Genomic DNA, 17,963 nt, shown 5'->3' with positions numbered 1-17,963 from the left:
AAAAAAAAGTTTTTCTTGAATCTGCTGGTCTTGATTGCCTTCAGCTCAAAATAATCCTTGTGCCAAAGTGACTGACATATTTTGGGGTCATGTATTTTGCTCCCTCTCATACGATTCCATTCGTGTGAGGTTCCTGGAATAGTCAAACTCATAGAGTCAGAGTAGTAATGGTAGTTACCAAGGGCTGGGGAGGGGAGAATGGGGAGTTATTTTTTAATGGCTACGGAGTTTTAATATGGAATGGTAAAAAAGCTCCGTGGATGGTGATAGTTGCCAAACAGTGTGAATGTACTTAATGCCACTGAATTAAACACTCAGAAAAGGTCAAGATGGCCAACTTCATGTGGCATGTACCCCACTACGATAAAAGTTTTAATTAAAAAATTTAAATCTACAGACTTGAATTACTATACGGTCATTGGAAAAAAATGAAAGACCTTTAAGAGGCCGTTAAGTGGAAGTAGTTGACTTTTGTTTCCTTTTTTTAAAGATTTTATTTTATTTTACTTTATTTTTTAAGTACACTCTATGCCCAAACTGGGGCTTGAACTCATGACCCCGAGATCAAGAGTGGCCTGCTCCCTGGACTCCGCCAGCCAGGCACCCCTAAAAATGGTTGAAGACAAGAAAAATCAAAGGTTGCCCAAGAAAGGAAATGTAACCATAGTATGCTGCTTGGTTGTGGAGGTAATAGTGCTTATTTATATAGTTTTAATCCTATGAGCAATATTGACTTTCCAACTTTAGTTTTTAATTTTTATTTAATGTGTCATTTATTTTTCAGAGAGAAAGAGAGCACGGGGGGGGGGGGGGTGGGGGGGGAGTGGGCAGAGAGAGAAAGGGACAGAGGATCTGAAGCCAGCTCTGTGTGTTGACAGCAGAGAGCCTGATGTGGGGCTTGAACTCCAAACCTGTGAGATCATGGCTGGAGCCAAAGTCAGACGCTTAACTGACTGAGCCAGCCAGGCGCCCTTAAAAGTAGTTCAATAAGTTCAGTACAAGAAAAATCAAAGGCTGTCCAAGAAAGGAAATATAACCATAGTGTACTGCTTGGTGATGATGTTTATATAGTTCTAACCCTGTGAGCAATATTGACTTTTCAACTTTAAGAGTCAACCTATAGCCGCAGCAAGGAAGAGAATTTTGGTTACAGAACGAAACATAAGCACTCTCTGGTTTGATAGTGTAAAATTAAAATCAGAGATCACAGGAGTAGGCAGGTGGGAGAAAGAGGCAGAGGGAAGGGTAGATGGCAGAATAGCCATATCTGACAGACTTGGAACTTAGATTCCAAGTCTACAGTTCATAGAACTAAATGATCTCACGGTTTGTGGGTTCGAGCTCCTCATCAGGCTCTGTGCTGGTAGTGCAGAACCTGCTTGGAATTCTCTCTCTCCCCACCCCTTCCCCACTTGCGCTCTCGCTCTCTCTCTCTGTCTCTCTCTTTCTCCCTCTTTCTCCCTCTAAACAAATACATACATACGTACATACATGCCCAAACCTGAGGCCTAGAAGATGTTAGGGCAATGGTTCTCAATCTAGGACATAAAACAGAAGTTGTTTGTATTGTAGCAAGAGCAGTGGGCTGCAGGGATGCCCAAAAAGACCTTCTCCTTCCCTACTGGTTGGCCCTGGTCTGTAGCATACGACAGCGTTGAAACCTCTAGCCCAAGAAGCACTCCGATGGCCAATGGATCCCTGGAAAGGCTGGCTTGGGTCTCACTCCCTCGTCCATATGCTGCCCTGAGTGAGTCCTGGGGCCACATGAGTCATTGGCTTTGGACAAGGAGCTCTCAGCCTGTGCTCAAGCAGCATCTCAACCAACCCCTTATGCCATCTCCACTGCACTTTCTCTTTTATTTTCCTGGAATATAGACCGTAGCCCACAGACGAGGGCAAGGAGAAGGAACAGAGACCCAGACAGGCCCCTCCCTCCTCTCTGGTCTTGAGCCTTCCAGTCTGCACACTGGAGGGTGCAGCAGATCTCCTGGAGGGAGAGAGAGAGAGAGAGAGAGAGAGAGAGCACGCAAGTGGGGAAGGGGTGGAGAGAGAGAGAATTCCAAGCAGGCTCTGCACCACCAGCACAGTGCATTCTCTGCAACAGATCAGCCCCATCAGAGAGGAACTGGGAGCTGATGGATGACCACAGCCACCAGGAGGAAGTGGCCTGGAAGAGTTTTCACTTCTCCAAAGTTATCCCTGCTGGTGGCTCTCACAGTCTGTATGTGACCAAGTGGGGGTGGGAGTGGGGTGGCCAGGAGTGAATCTCAACTTTGTCACTGACCACTGCCACCATGTCATCCTGACAGGTCATTTCTATTTTCTGACCCTCAGTGTCCATTCTCAAGTGGGGGAAAAAAATAAGCAACTGTTACAGTTGTCAGGAGGACTAACTACGATCCTGCAGTGGGTTTTCCAAATCCTAGGAATTGCTATGCCACCTGCGTGGTTTGCCATGCTCTATTATTACTTACCTAATAATTCCCCCTACGTGGTTTGCCATTTAAACATGTCCCGAAGAGGGGCGCCTGGGCGGCTTAGTCAGTTAAGCATCCGACTTTTAATTTTGGCTCAGGTCATGATCTCATGGTTCGTGGGTTCGAGCCCCGTGTCGGACTCCAAGCTGCTTGGGATCCTATCTCTCCCTCTCTCTCTGTCCTTACTCCACTCATGTTCTCTCTCTCTCTCTCTCTCTCTCTCTCAAAATAAATAAATAAACTTTAAAAAATTAAAGTGTTCATGTGAGAATTTAAATAAAAACTTGAAACAATAATAAAAAACAAAATGTTCATGTGTGTACCACATGAATGGTGGGGTGACGGATGCAGAGAGATCATTCCTTCCTCTTTGCTTATGCACCACCACCTGTCCCCACCCCTGCCTCCGCAGGCTCTGATTTAACATCCATGGCTTTGTTTGTACGGAAATAAAAGAGGCTCCAAATTTCTGTAATGGTAGGTATTTTAACACATTCAGTATGTCCTTGCAGAGACTCAAGTGGCCTGAGTCACGGCCAGGTCTCACCTGCCTTTGTTTACACAGCTAAGCAAGGTCAGGGCCAATTCCTTTTAGCTCCTGCCATATAAAAAAGAAAAAGACTGAAGCAGGGTAGCAAAATTTCTGTATAGCATAAAGGTTTTAAGTTTAGACTAGAAGAGACACTTGCTATATAAAAGAATTCATGATCCAGGAGGTCCTGTGTGATTTTTACTCTATCTCGGGTGGTTTTTTTTAACAAGATAACATGTTCCAGGTTTAAAGGAGTTCTAACAGGATACAAAATGGTCATTACATAGAGATGTCCATCACCGCAAAACGTTGGAAATAACCTAATAATAAATCGACATGGAAGGGATTAAAGAAACAATGATTCATTCATTCAAAGGAAAATTGCAGCCATTAAAATAATGACAATTATGTGTCAACATATAATGAGCTTTGAAGTTACGCTGAATCAAGAAAGATGATAAAATAGTCCTCAAATTGGGAATCTATGTTGAAAAAGCATGTACACAAAAAGAACAAAAGGCCATGAACACTTACAGTGTGGTAGGCCTTCTGCTGAGTCTTGAGGATACACAAACGAATGAAATGTGGTCCTAATACGGCTTTCTGCTATGTACCTGCACCCACTGATGTGCAGTTAAATATTTAGCAGCCAGCTACCAGTTGGGGGTAGAGAGAAACATTTTGTACTTTTGCCAGTTTCTGTGATGTAAGCATTTCTGCCATGGCCCATTTCAAGCTACCAATGGACTTTCATTGACCAGGGATTTGGGAAGAGAGGTATACAAGTGGGTCTTACGAGTCAGTGCCCCCTGGCTCCAGCATATCCCTGGAGATTTCCACCATCTAATGTCTAACAGTTGGGAGGCGGTTCTTCAAGCAACAATAATTTATTCATAGAGTGGAATGCAATTCAGTCATGAGAACATCATACTTCAGAATAATTAGTCATTTGAAAAAGTTCAGAGTTCATTTTCAAGTTAAAAAAAAAAAAGGAGGTGTGAGTGAGATCAGTGAAAATGGCAATGTAAGGACTCAAAAAATTGTTTCCTCCCTAAAATCAACCAAAAAACTGAAAAAATGATCAAAATCAACTTTTTGAGGCCTGTGGAAATTAGCCAAAGGCTTGAAACAACCTGAAGAACACTTAATCAAGAGTAAATATGAGTGTCAGTACAAACAGTGTTTTATGACATTTTCACTTGCCCTAGACCCATCCCTTGTTGTCCAGGTCCACGTAACCTTCAAAAATAACAACCTGCAGGCCTGGTCTGGTGTGGCAGCTACCAGAGGAAGAAGAATGGAGCTAGAAACTCTTTAAAGATGCATTCCTGAGGGGCGCCTGGGTGGCTCAGTCGGTTGAGCGTCCAACTTTGGCTCAGGTCATGATTTCGCGGCTTGTTGAGTTCAAGCCCCACTTTGGGCTCTGTGCTGACAGCTCAGAGCCTGGAGCCTGCTTTGGATTCTGTGTCTCCCTTTTTCTCTGCCCTTCTCCCATTCATGCTCTCTCTCTCTCTCTCTCTCTCTCTCTCTTTCTCTTTCTCTCAATAAACATTTAAAAACATTTTTTAATTGTTTAAAAGAAAATGTTCTGGAATAAGTGGTAGTGTTTCCACAACCTTGTGACTATGTCAGAAATCACTGAATTGTACACTCTAAAATTGGTGAAAGGTCAATTTTGTGGTATATGAATTATATCTCAAGTAAACAAAACACCAGTAGGTTACAGAATAATGTTTTATATAAGCTTTTGTATAAGCAGTAAGTAGGCAGCCCCTTACATGGCCCCCAGGGATTCTCATCTGGCCTTTTGGTATAGGCCAGATTTAGTGACTGGCTCGTAACAACACAGCTGAAGTGGTGGAATGTTGCTTTTGATACTACTTTGTAAAAAGATTGTGCCTTCCATACTGGAGACTCTCCATTTCTCTGTTTCTCCCTTCTCTCCTCGTTCCGGAGAAGCCAGCTGCCATATCATGAGCAGCTCTATGGAGATCCCATGTGGTGAGGAACTAATGTCCGCAGACAACAGGGCAGACAGAAGGCCTGCCAAAAGCCAGCAAGTCAGCTTCAAAGTGGATCCTTCTAAGGGGCGCCTGGGTGGCTCAGTCAGTTGAGCATCTGACTTCGGCTCAGGTCCTGATCTCTCAGTCCATGAATTCGAGCCCTGCGTCGGGCTCTGTGCTGACAGCTCAGAGCCTGGAGCCTGCTTCTGATTCTGTGTGTGTGTCTCTCTCTGTCCCTCCCCTGCTCGTGCTCTCTCTCTCTCTCTCTCTCTGTCAAAAGTAAAAATGAACATTAAAAAAAAATTAACAAAGTGGATCCTCCCAGCCCCAGACAAGCCTTGAGATGAGGATAGTTTCAACCACCCCCTTGATTGCAGCCTTTTGAAAGAATCTGAGCCAGATGCACCCAACTAAGTTGCTCCTGAATTCTTGACCCACAGAGACTGTGAGATAATAAAGTGTTGATTTTTAGCTGCTGAGTTTTGGGGTAGTTTTGATATTTTCTAAAGTTAACGAATATGGTATGTTATGTTGTTACGTCAAACATGCACAAAAAACCAGTAATGATGTATGCCACGTATTATTTTGCTGGTTATCTCTAGGTAGTGTGATTGTTGATGCCCTATTTTCCTATTCACGGATTCCTGATCTTTCTAAACTGTTCAATAATGAATATATTGTTTGCATAATGAGGGAGAATAGGAAAGTGATAGCTACTTTTTTTTTTATCATTTATTTATTTTTGAGAGAATAGGGGGAAAGGCAGAAAGAGGGAGACAGAATCCGAAGCAGACTCCGCACTGTCAGTCCAAAGCCCGATGCGGGGCTCAAACTCATGAACCGTGAGATCATGACCTGAGCCAAAGTCAGACACTTAACCGACTGAGCCACCCAGGAGCCCCAGTGACAGCTACTTTTAGTATGCTTAGGGACTATTTGGTAACATATAAAATGGATTTGATATAATATTAGGTAAAATAAGCAATATAAAAATCATATGTGTAATATATCACTATTATTACATAAAAACTCCTTCTGTATTTGGATAAGGTCTGGAAAGGAAAGCTCAAAACAGTTAATTCTGCTGGCTCAGTTAGGAGATCATGCAACTCTTGATCTCAGGAGTTGTGAGTTCCAGCCCCATGCTGGGGGTGGAGCTTACTAAAACAAACAAACAAACAAAAAACCACCACCAACAACAGTTAATTCTTCAGAATCTCCCTTTGAATTTCAAATTCATTGTTATCATGGTGTTTAATTATTGAGTTCCACTTGGCTAGAACGTTGAGAATGAAGAAAGATCACCTTGGCAGACCTTGGAGAAAGGCAGAGTGGAGGCTAGGCCCTGGGAGGAGAGTGGAATGGTAGGTCTGTATGGGGTGTAGAGATCAGAGGTTGGAGTAGAAAGAAGGATGAACCCAAGAGAGGATTAGGAGGCCATAGGGGTAGACCCTGGTGCCTGGTTAATAAGGAGGCAGAGAGAGATGACCAGAATAACTATCCCACACTTGACATAGTCTCTAAAGACCCCCGAGAAGGGAATTGATCTACTCTCTCACAGTGTCAATGTTACTAAGAGGTTATTTGAAAGCTGTACATAATTGTTTGTGTTCTATTCGCCTTGCTTTCCCCCAAGAATGGATTAGAGACCTGGCCCTTTCAGGGTGTTCACCAATGCACACAATGGGTAAACAGTGTGATAGTGGTCGTTAGTATTCAAATTCTCCTCCTTTCAGGAACTTAGTAAGATCTTGCTTCCCTGCCTAATTGAAGCTAGTTAGGGCATGACAGGCTTTGTCTCAGAAAACAGAAATGGAGGCAACAGGTTTCACATGTGAGTGGGGGCCAGGGCATAATTTCCATAGCCACACCCCCATGACACAGCACGTGCTATGCCAGTAAGGGGAGGCCTGCTCCATCAGCCCAGGTTCCTAAATGAGGACAAGTTGGGGCAAGACATACCATTAAAAAACACACAGAATCTACGGTGGTGGATACACAAATCTAGACAGGAGATCAAATTACATAGAATTTAGTACACACACACACACACACACACACACACACACACACAAATGAGTACAAGTAAAAGTGAGGAACGTTGAGTAAGATTGATGTCAGTAGGGGCGCCTGGGTGGCTCAGTCGGTTAAGCATCCGACCTCAGCTCAGGTCATCATCTCGTGGTTTGTGAGTTTGAGCCCCGCGTCCGGATCTGTGCTGACAGATCAGAGCCTGGAGCCTCCTTCGGATTCTGTGTCTCCCTCTCTCTCTGCCCGTCCCCTGCTCATGCTCTGTGTCTCTCTGTCTCTCAATAATAAATGTTAAAAAAAAGAAAGATTGATGTCAGTATCCTCACAGTGAGGCACTATATAACTCTGCAAAATGTCACCACTGGGGGAAACAGAAAAGTATACGAACCATCCCCGTATTATTTCTCACAACTGCGTGTGAATCTACAGTTGGCAACAGATGATAAAATTATTCTTTTTTCAGTATTTTCCGATCTTTCTGATTACCCAAAGTAGAAATTATAAATATGACAGCAATGTACCTTGTACACTTCTCTGACACTTGCAAATACCCCTTTTGAACAAAGAAAGAGCGAGGTTCATTCTTAAAATCTTCACCAGACAATATCTATCTATAATTCAATAATGCTTAAGTGTGCTTATTTTGGCAGTTATCTTTATATGTTAAGAGAGACTCATTATCCCCTTATAATGGTGATACAAAGTTTTCCTTTAAAAAAATCAATTAAAAGACAATTTAAATCAACTCCCTTTCTGTAAAAAGCAGTATTGGGGTGCCTGCGTGGCTAAGTCAGTTAAGCATCCGACTCTTTTTTTTTTTTAAGTTTATTTATTTTGAGAGAGACGGAGACAGAACAATATGGGGAGGGGCAGAGAGAGAGAGAGGGAGGGAGAGAATCCCAAGCAGGCTCCGTGCCGTCAGCACGGAGCCCCGGTTGGGGCTCCAGCTCATGAACCGCGAGATCATGACCTGAGCCGAGACCAAGAGTCGGACGCTTAACCGACTAAGCCACCCAGGTGCCCCTGACATGAAATGTTTTTTGAAGTGTAACATGTACAGAAGCAAGTATTCGAGTCCTAACTTTGTAACTTGGCAAAATTCTCCTCAAATGGATCTACAAATGCCATGTAATTCCAGTCAACATTTATGGCAGAATTTTTTGTGTGGAAATTGACAAGTTGATTCTAAAATGTATATGGAGATCCAAGGGGCCAGCAAGAGCCAAGACAATTCAGAAGAGGAAGAACAAGGGTGGTGGACTTACGCTACCAGATACCACATACTTACTCACGTAAGTATAATAATTAATACAATGTAGTATTGGCATGAAGATAGGCAAACAGCTCAGTGGAACGGGACAGAGTCTAGAAATAGACCCATAAATATGCAGTCATCTGATTTATGAGAAAGGTGATACTCCAGAGCAGTGGGGAGAAGATGGTCTTTTTAGGAGATGATACAGGGCTGTGGCTGCTTCTCTGGCTATGCTCACTGATCCTTGACCTCTTCCGTGGGGTCTGCATTTCTAACAGGGTATGTGTGAGTTATGCACAGAACCCTGTGGGGTCTTCCCATAGATCAAAATCATAATGAGGGAGATCTGACTCAGCTCTGCTGAGGATAAACCCCCAATCCGCTTAAGGTTCCCCCCTTCCCTCACCAGCCCTTCTGGGTGAGAAGGCAAAACAGGGATGTGGTCTCCAGCCTCCACTTTGGGCCCAATGATCTTTACCTCCTGGTGTTCATTTCCTGCTGTAGTTTCCTCTTACACAGAATCAGAGCTGAACTGTATGGTGAGTAGAATTCTGTACAGGTGACAGTGTATGACTTCTGAGGCTTAGTAGTATCAGACATTACAGCTTCTATCTTGGTCCTTTGGGTTGTTTTCTCAGGGGGGAGTCAGCTTCCGTGTCATAAGGACAAACAGTCCCTTGGAGTGGCCCATATGGAAAGAAACCAATTTGTCAGCACCAGTTTGTCGGCCATGTGTGTGAGCCACCTTGGAAGTAGATTCTCCAGCCCCAGGTAAGTCCTTCAGATGATGGTAGCTTCTAGCTGAGGTCCCAGACATCATGGAATAGAGATAGGTCATGTGTACTGTGCTCCGTCTGAACTCCTGGTCCACGGAAATCATGACATGATAAATGACTATTGGTTCATGGCTCAAAGTTTTAGGGTATTTTGTTTTGCAGCAATAGGTAGCTGATACAGTGGCTCAAGCCCGATGCCCTTCTGGCCCAAACCCTTGATGCTGGGAAACTCCTGCCCATTAGCCTCACCCCAGAGGGTTTGTTGGCAGCTCCCCTGCAGCCTCCTCTTGTCCTCATGTCCCCGTCCTTTCTCTGTCCAGGGAGGCAGAGGGCAGGATCAACACACCTGCTGCCTAAGTGGAGGTTCCACTGGGAAACCAGATGCACATCAATCTTGCTCGTAGCCCCCCACCCCAGCTTTAAGAGTAAGTCTCATAGAATCCCCTCACCTTGGCGATGGTGGGGAAGGGAAAAAAAAAACCAGGAGTCCCCAGTGGACCCTGAGCCTACATGGATTCCCTGTCTCACCTCTTCCCATACTTTTGCTCATGGGGGGGCGGGGGAGGAGGGTGACTGTGGTAGGGCCAGTCCTGCCACTTCTCTGTATACTCCCAGGGCAGTGCCTGTTCTTGTCTTAGTAGACATCCTTAATCATCCTTAAATGCGAGGTCCTCAACACTGTCCTCAACCTTGCATCTACTTCAATTGTCAATACCAGGAAAACAGGAAAAGGCCCCTGGCAACATCTAGGTCAAAGGTGTTCACATCCTATCATGACCTACTCTTTCTTCTTAGGTTTCCTTGCAGCTCTTGCTTTCTTTCCTCTAACGCTGTTTCCTAGGAACACTGAACCATCATCAATTTCTGGAATAAGTTATGACAGGGGGCGCCTGGGTGGCTCAGTCAGTTAAGCGTCTGAGTTCGGCTCAGGTCATGATCTCATGGCTCATGAGTTCGAGCCCTGCGTTGGGCTTTGTGCTGACAGCTCGGAGCCCGGAACTTGCTTTGGATTCTGTGTCTCCCTCTCTCTCTGCCCCTCCCCTGCTCAACTCTGTCTCTCTCTCAAAAATAAACAAACATTTAAAAAGTTAAATAAAATAAGTTATGACATGCTCTCTCTTTTCTCCAAACCTTTGCACACAGTCATTCCTCTGTTGGCAGTAACCTCCTTCTTCCTTTGCCCAGCAGATTCTTTCTTACCCTTCATGAGTCACCTCATCACTACCTTCTCTGGGAAGCCCGCCCATGACTCCTCTGTCTCTCAGGCTACATCAGGTGCCTCTCCTGGGCCACCCTCACCCCTTTGTTTCCTGTATGTAGCATGTATCATGCTGTATATGTGTCAGAGGCAGAAAGCTGTCCACCAAAGTTTCTTCTCCCACTTCCATGGCAAACAGCTGTTGCCAGAAGGCAGCTGCCTAACCCTGTCCTTCATTTCCCACCTCCTCTTGCAACTAGAGATGATATGGAGAAAATGATACCATGCAACAAGGCCATAGGATAAAGAATTACTGAGAAGTGCATTAGACAGGGTGATCCAGGGGGGTCACCTATAGTGTCATTTGAGTTAAGACTCAAATGGTAGGAAGGATCCAGCTGTGTAAAGATCTTCAGAATGGAGGAGAGGGGAAATAGTTGAGACAGAGGACCTAAGAAGGCAATGGTGGTAACAACTGTGATGTATTTGAGAACAGGAAGAAGACCAGTGTGGCAGGAGTGGACTGATCAAGGGAGAAAGGGAGACTAGCTGGGGGCACGGTCCTTCGCCAACCCCACTTCCCTACTGTATTTTTCTCCATCACATATCGCCATCTAACATGCTGCATATTTCACTTATTATGGTTTATTATGGTTTATTTTCACTTATGGTTTATTTTCTGTGTCTGCCTCGTGTAAGTTCCACGAGGGCAAGGGTTTTGTCTGCTCTCTCTCCAGGGCTTAGAATAATGCCTGCCACACAGTAAGTGCTCAAACTAGGTTTGTTGCATGAATAAACGCACGAAAGATAGACAAAGGCCAAATGATGTAGGGCCTTGAAGACCATGGTATAGGGGCATCCCGGGCAAAGGGGACCAGAGGCACACACAGGGATGGGCATGTGTTGCTAAAGGCAGGACGAAGCACCCATAGCATTGCCGGGATGATGGCTTCAGAGGCTAGAGGGGGGCTTCGAGCCACGCTCTAGAAAGAATGCCTGGGTGGCAGCAGGACTCCCTGGTCCGCGTGGTGCTTATTAATCTGAAGTGCAAAGTCTGGAACAAATACAGTGGTCCACCTTGGCAGTGGTCCCCAGGGCAGACATCACCCATATGAGAGAACACAGAAGGATCCCACGGCCCTTTAGCAGCCCTTTCTCCTAGCCTCATTAACTCAGTGTGGCAGGGGCCAGCTCTGGGACTCAACCTCTTGTCTTCTGGGGTGACTGCAGTGACCTACTACTGGCTGTGGGGTTGTTGCCACTTTGCCCTTCATAAGGTCTTTGGACCTTCTCATCCATCCTAAGCTATCAGTGGGGTGGAAACTCCTATCCTCATTCCACAGAAGAGGAAACAGGCCGAGTTTTCATCAGGACTCTCGGATGTAAGTGACAGAAATCTAACTTGAACTGCCTTATGTGCAAGGCTTGGCTCCTAGCACATAACACCTGAGAGCAAGCCTGACATGCTGCTGCTTTATTGTTGAGTTCAATACCTGGGCAGCAAGAGTGAAAGAAAAAGCAAAGTGAGGAAAGGAGAGGGGAGAAGGGAAAACAAACAGAAGGTGATGTGTTATCATACTGGTCACAGCCTCAGCAGGCACAGCTGGTTGCTGGGTCTCATACAGGCTGCCAGATCAATATAGGACACCCAGGTAAATTTGAATTCCAGATGAATACGAATAATGTTTTAGGCCAAATTAAAAAAAAAAAAATTTTTAACATTTATTTTTTTTTCTTCCACGTTTTTTTTTATTTTTTTTAATTTATTTTGGGGACAGAGAGAGACAGAGCATGAACAGGGGAGGGGCAGAGAGAGAGGGAGACACAGAATCGGAAACAGGCTCCAGGCTCTGAGCCATCAGCCCAGAGCCTGACGCGGGGCTCGAACTCCCGGACCGCGAGATCGTGACCTGGCTGAAGTCGGACGCTTAACTGACTGCGCCACCCAGGCGCCCCAACATTTATTTATTTTTGAGAGACAGAGAGAGAGAGACAGAGCACGAGCTGGGGAGGGGCAGAGAGGAAGAGGGAGACCCAGAATCCGAAGCAGGCTCCAGACTCGGAGCTGTCAGCACAGAGCCCGACATGGGGCTTGAACCCATGAACTATGAGATCCTGACCTGAGCTGAACTTGGACGCTTAACCGACTGAGCCACCCAGGCGGCCCTAAGCCAAGTCTTTTTATTTGCTAATTCTGACAACTTTAGTCCCATGAGATATCTCTAGACAGGCATTTGGAACCATCCACTGGGGAAAGATAAAAGCAAGACTTTACCTCTCAGTCCCCAAATCCTGAGTCCCGTTGATCAGAGTTTATCCAGGGGGATGTTCACACCCCTTCATTTCTGGGCTGTATTTCCTGCCTCTTCTGAGCAGTCCGTAGAAGAGTCACCAAAGCCTGTGTAAGTCCACTTGGGCGGGACTTGGGACCTGAAGCCGCTGTAGCTCCTGCTTGAGGCTGGCCCCTGGGAATGGCTGTGACTTTCCCTTAAACAAGTGGTGAAGGCTGGAGGGTGGAGTGGAGATGGGGTTGGGGAAATGGGGGAGGGAGGAGGCAGGTGGATTCAGGCATCACTGGATACAAGTGCCCAGATTTTAACCCTAAGACATGTCCCTCACCATCTCTTTGTTTTCCTCTGTTTTTATTTTTTACGTAAAACCCAGCGTGGGGCTTGAACACATGACCCTGAGATTGAGAGTTGCATGCTCTACCACCTGAGCCAGTCAGGCACCCCTGTTTTCTTCTGTTATTTAGTAAGTAAAGACTCCCAGGCGGTCTGCCCTCAAGGTGACAAGAAATCCCCCAGCAATTCTAGACATGTCTTACTCTTTATCCACAGGGAAAACGTCTTCTCTCTTCCAAAAATCTGCCTTCCTCCACCCCAAAAAAGAACTGGACTTGAGCGGTTTTTAAAAAAATTTTTTTAACGTTCATTCCGTTTTGAGAGACAGAGAGAGACAGAGAGAAAGCCGGGGAGGAGCAGAGAGACAGGGAGACAGAGAACCTGAAGCAGGTTCCAGGTTCTCAACACAGAGCCCTACGTGGGGCTCGAACTCACAAACTGTGAGATCAGGACCTGAGCCGAAGTCAGCCACTTAACCAACTGCAACACCCAGGAACCCCTGGACTTGAGAGTTATTAGCCTTGATTTCCCTGGAGCTGGTCGAGTGCCCATTCCTAACAGGGTTACTGTGGGCAGAGGGCTACAGTGCAGCCTTGTGAGCAGGAAAGCTCTGGAAAGCAGTCTGTGGCTAGTGTTATGGGAAGAGGAAGAAGACCTTGTGTAATGTGAGGTTGTCTTTTTGTAGGTACACCCCTGACCACATACACACACACACAACACTGGGACCTCTTGGAGCACCGGGACCGTGGCTGGTACATCTCTCTGTTCCTAGGGTTGTCCTGCAAGCTGAGGACTGATTTGTTTTGGATGAACAAGTGAATGGATCTTTGTTTCCTTCACTACATTTAGCAGGAAGATGCCTGAAGCCACCACCCCAGATTTTTCTCACCCAGCAACTGATATATAACTTCATTCATTCTCCTACTGATAGAGTACTTGATAAATCACTTTCACATCTGATTCCCACAATAACTCAGAGTTGGTGTTATCAATTCCATGTATTTATTTATTTTTAATGTTTATTTTATTTCTGAGAGAGAGAGAGAGAGAGAGAGATTGAGTGGAGGAGGGGCAGAGAGAGAGGGAGACGCAGAATCCGAAGCAGGCTCCAGGCTCTGAGCTGTCAGTACAGAGCCCAACGCGGAGCTCAAACTCATGGACCGTGAGATCATGAACTGAGCCGAAGTTAGCACTTAGCCAACTGACCCACTCAGGCGCCCCACTACCATTTTTGAATGAGGAAATTGAGGCCCACATTGCTCAAGTGAGTTTCTCAAAGGCACAGGGGCTTAGACTGGGGAAGTACCAAAAAGGGAAGATTAGAGCAGGCATGGAGGAACAGCCAGCAAGTGACTCCTGGGTTAGTAGGAACTGCCAAGGAAGGAACCCTTGAGCAAAACTTGGCTCTGTTTCTTTTTTTTTAATTTGTTTCATTTCTATTTATTTTAGAGAGAGAGAGAGAGCACGCAAGCAGGGGAAAGGGGCAGAGGGAGAGAGAGAGAGCGAGAGTGAGAGCGAGAGCGAGAGCGAGAGAGAGAGGGAATCTCAAGCAGGCTCAGAGCAGAGTCCGTCATGGGGCTCAATCCCACAACCCTGGGATCATGACCTGAGCTGAAATTGAGAGTCAGATGCTCAACCGACTGAGCCACCCAAGTGCCCCTGAAACTTGCCATGTTTAAATAGCAAACTCCATGGGGTGCCTGGGTGGGTCAGTCGGTTGAGCATCCGACTTCGGCTCAGGTCATGATCTCGCAATCTGTGAGTTCGAGCTCCGCATCGGGCTCTGTGCTGACAGCTGGGAGCCTGGAGCCTGCTTCTGATTCTGTGTCTCCCTCTCTCTTTGCCCCTCCCCTGCTCATGCTCTGTCTCTCTCTGTCTCAAAATAAATAAATGTAAAAAAAAAAAAAAAAAAAAAAAGGAGTTGGATCCTTAACTGACTGAGACACCCAGGTGCCCCCGTCCCTACCCAAATTCAAAAGGAAGGGAAGTAGACTCCACATCTCGAAGTAGGAGCAAAGAATTTACCACTGCCTTTAATCTACAACAGACCACCTTCTAGACACAAATTATTTCTATTACTTCCATGTGCAAAAGATATTTACTTCCTCCCAAGGACCCTTGAAGTCTCATCCCAAAATATCATTGGCTCATAATGCATCTTATCATATAAATCAGGTCCAGGTACAGATCAGGTACAGATGATTCCTCAAGAACAGCTTCTTGAGTACTATTCCTCTTGATCTGAAGACGTGCAAGCTACGGACGGGTTTTCTGCTTTCCAGATACCCAGCAAGTAGAGTTGACCAGGCTTGAGCTCACCAGATCTCAAGCAGACACTTCTGTTCCAACAAAGGGGGAAAACGGGAGTGACGTGGCTACCCTGGGTCATAGCAATTCTGAAATCCAGTTAGGTATGCGCTGCCAGCTCTTAGATTCTGGTCCAATACTGCTTCCTGGGACCGATTCTCTGCAGCTCTTGACTCTACCCTCTGGTGAGTTTCTTCTGAGTCATCCTTTCTATTCCATAAGAAATAGCCCGTGTTTACATCTGAATAGCCTCCTCAGTCAGCTTCTTAGAAGGCAGGGGCTCACAGGTTTCTCCTTTTGTGCTCTGCCTTTCCCTGTGTTCTGTAATTGCTTATCTTCAATCCTAGCATTTTGTAAGGCTGCAGGATGGGGCGCAGTTTCCATAATTCTTGGCCTTTGAGACTATTTCCAATTTCTATTCCTCTGCGAAAGGTACTCCTTGAGCACCGACTGTGCCCTAGCACTATTCTAGGGATCAGGGACATAGCTATGAATGAAACAGACAAAAATGCCTGCTCTTATGGAGATGCCATTCTAGTGGAGAGATGGGCAATAAGCAAGTAAGCAATATAAACAAACAAACAAAGCGAGCAGGGAAATAGCAAGTCGTATTTTGTGTCGGTAGGAAGGAGAACTTCCATTTTAAATAGGAAAGGCCATTCTCACTGAGGAGATGACATTGAAGTCAAGACCTGAGAAAAGTGAGAGTGGCCGTACAGGTATCTGAGGGAAGAGTCTTTCAGACAGAACGAAATACAACTGCAAAGACCTGAGTTAGATGTGTGCCTTCTCTTTTCTTAAACTAATGTAGTTTGAGCAGACCTATCTGAGGTCAGAGAGGTATTTGGGGATCAGATGGGGTAGGACCTTTTGCTTGTAAAGCTTTTAGTTTTAGTCTGATTTATGGGAAGAGTTTGACCAGGAGAATGACATGGTTTGACATTTTTATAGAATTACTCTGGCTGCTGTGTTAAGAATTGACAAGGAGTGAGGTGGCAGCAGGAAAGCACGATTTTTTACTGCAATCCAGGGGAGAAGTGATGGAGGTTCAGAACAGGTGGTAATGGCAGAGATAGTAAGTGCTCATGCTCTGAATATCTTTTGAAGGCTGTGAATGAGGGGTACAAGAGAGAGGGGAGTTTAATTCATTTTCCAGGACTGCTGTAAACAAATAACCACCAGCTTGGTGGCTTAAAACAACAGAAATATATTCTCTCAAATACATCTCAAATAGAAAATTCAAAATCAAAGCCTCCACCCCCCACCCTACCCCTCCACCTTTTTTGTCTCTTTCAGCTTCTGGTGGCTGTCAGCATTCGTTGGCTTGTGGCTACTTACTCTGACCCCATCTTCATATGGACTTCTTTTCTCTGTGTGTTTGTACCCCGTGTGTATCTTCTAAGGACACTTGTCATTGGATGTAGGACCCACCTGGATAATCCAGGATGCTTTCATCTCAAGATCTTTAATTACATCTGCAAATACCCTTTTTCCAAATCAGGTCACATCCACAGGTTCCACGGTATAGGCTTACCTTGGCCGGTGACTATTCAGTCCACTACAGCAGACAAGAATGATTCCAACATTTTTTGGACCGAGCAACTGAAAGAATGAAGCTTTCATGAACCAAGACAGGAAAGGACTATGAGAAGAGCATGTTGTCGAAGATGTTGATCTGAGTTCTGAGTTGATCTTAATGTGCTCAGATGGGGCAGGTGCTTGGTAGGGTGTCCCACCCTCCTAAGCTCAGAGAGTCTTGAGCTGTTGTCACCAGCTAGGCCCCAAAGCCTGACCTTTACTGCCTACCTGTTTATTGTACTCACTGACCTTTCTCTCACCTTTTTCCTTAAGCTCTTCTTTCCAGCTTATCTCTTAACTCAGGCAAAAGACCTGAGGGACATAACATCCCAGATGGAAACAGAAATACCTCTCAAGCAATAACAACTGCCTAGACCACCCAGACCAGTTTGAACTTAACCCCCCACTCATGCCTGTGCAGATGGACCATGGAGAGATCCGTGGAGTGACTGACAGTTACAATTACCTCATTATAGTAGTAAAATCTCTGCCCAAGGAGGAGCATACGCCTCATATACATAACATACGATGTATGTATAGGCATGTTTCCTTAAGGTGCCTGCGCTTCCTTTTGCCCCCCTCTACATAGGATGACAAGGCTTCCATCTAAATATTCATCCTAACCCTATAAGTAAAAGGAACCTATTCACCCTCGCTCAGGAAGTCATGGCTTCGGAAGTTATTCCTCAGCAATCTCCTTATTTGCTGCAAATAAAGTTTACTTTGTGTGACAGCTCCACCTGGCATGTCTGTGACTCACTAAGAAGTGACCTCATGTTAGTTGGATTACACTGTTTTTCCGTTTTCTTGGACCCTTTCTTCTGCCAGAAAAAAAATGTTCTGGTAGTGTCTAATTTACCTCCATGTCTTTATCACTCTGTAACACAATTGGTGCAGTCATTTGCCGTCTACTCGATTATGCACATTGACATCAGACATCCCTTGATTCACATCCCACTCTACCAATTACTGCGTGGAGCCATGCCGAGTGACCTGTAGTGGGTCTCTGTTGCCTATTTGCAAAATGGTGAACATAATCTTTCCCTAAAGTGGTTAAAATGGAGATGATCCAAAGGTATATAGTACAGGGTCACGGGAGATACTCAATATATACGGGTGCCCTTCCTCAACCCATTGTGAGTTTGTCAAAAAACCACTCTCTTGTGTCTTAACACTCAGATT

The 17,963-nt window shown here is 45.4% G+C and overlaps 1 long non-coding RNA gene across 1 annotated transcript in view; it reads left to right on the top strand.

Moving 5' to 3' along the window:
* LOC125149071 (uncharacterized) overlaps positions 1-17,438 on the top strand; it is a 105,017-nt gene extending 87,579 nt beyond the window's left edge. Inside the window, exons 4-5 of the long non-coding RNA XR_007145802.1 lie at positions 8,937-9,069; positions 16,705-17,438. This is a non-coding gene — a long non-coding RNA (uncharacterized LOC125149071). The remainder of the gene's footprint in view (positions 1-8,936; positions 9,070-16,704) is intronic.
* The last annotated feature ends 525 nt before the right edge of the window (positions 17,439-17,963 follow it).

The sequence above is a fragment of the Prionailurus viverrinus genome, chromosome A2 (genome assembly GCF_022837055.1).
Source record: "Prionailurus viverrinus isolate Anna chromosome A2, UM_Priviv_1.0, whole genome shotgun sequence".
Taxonomy (NCBI): Eukaryota; Metazoa; Chordata; class Mammalia; order Carnivora; family Felidae; genus Prionailurus; species Prionailurus viverrinus.
This window is presented reverse-complemented; position numbering and strand designations above follow the sequence as displayed.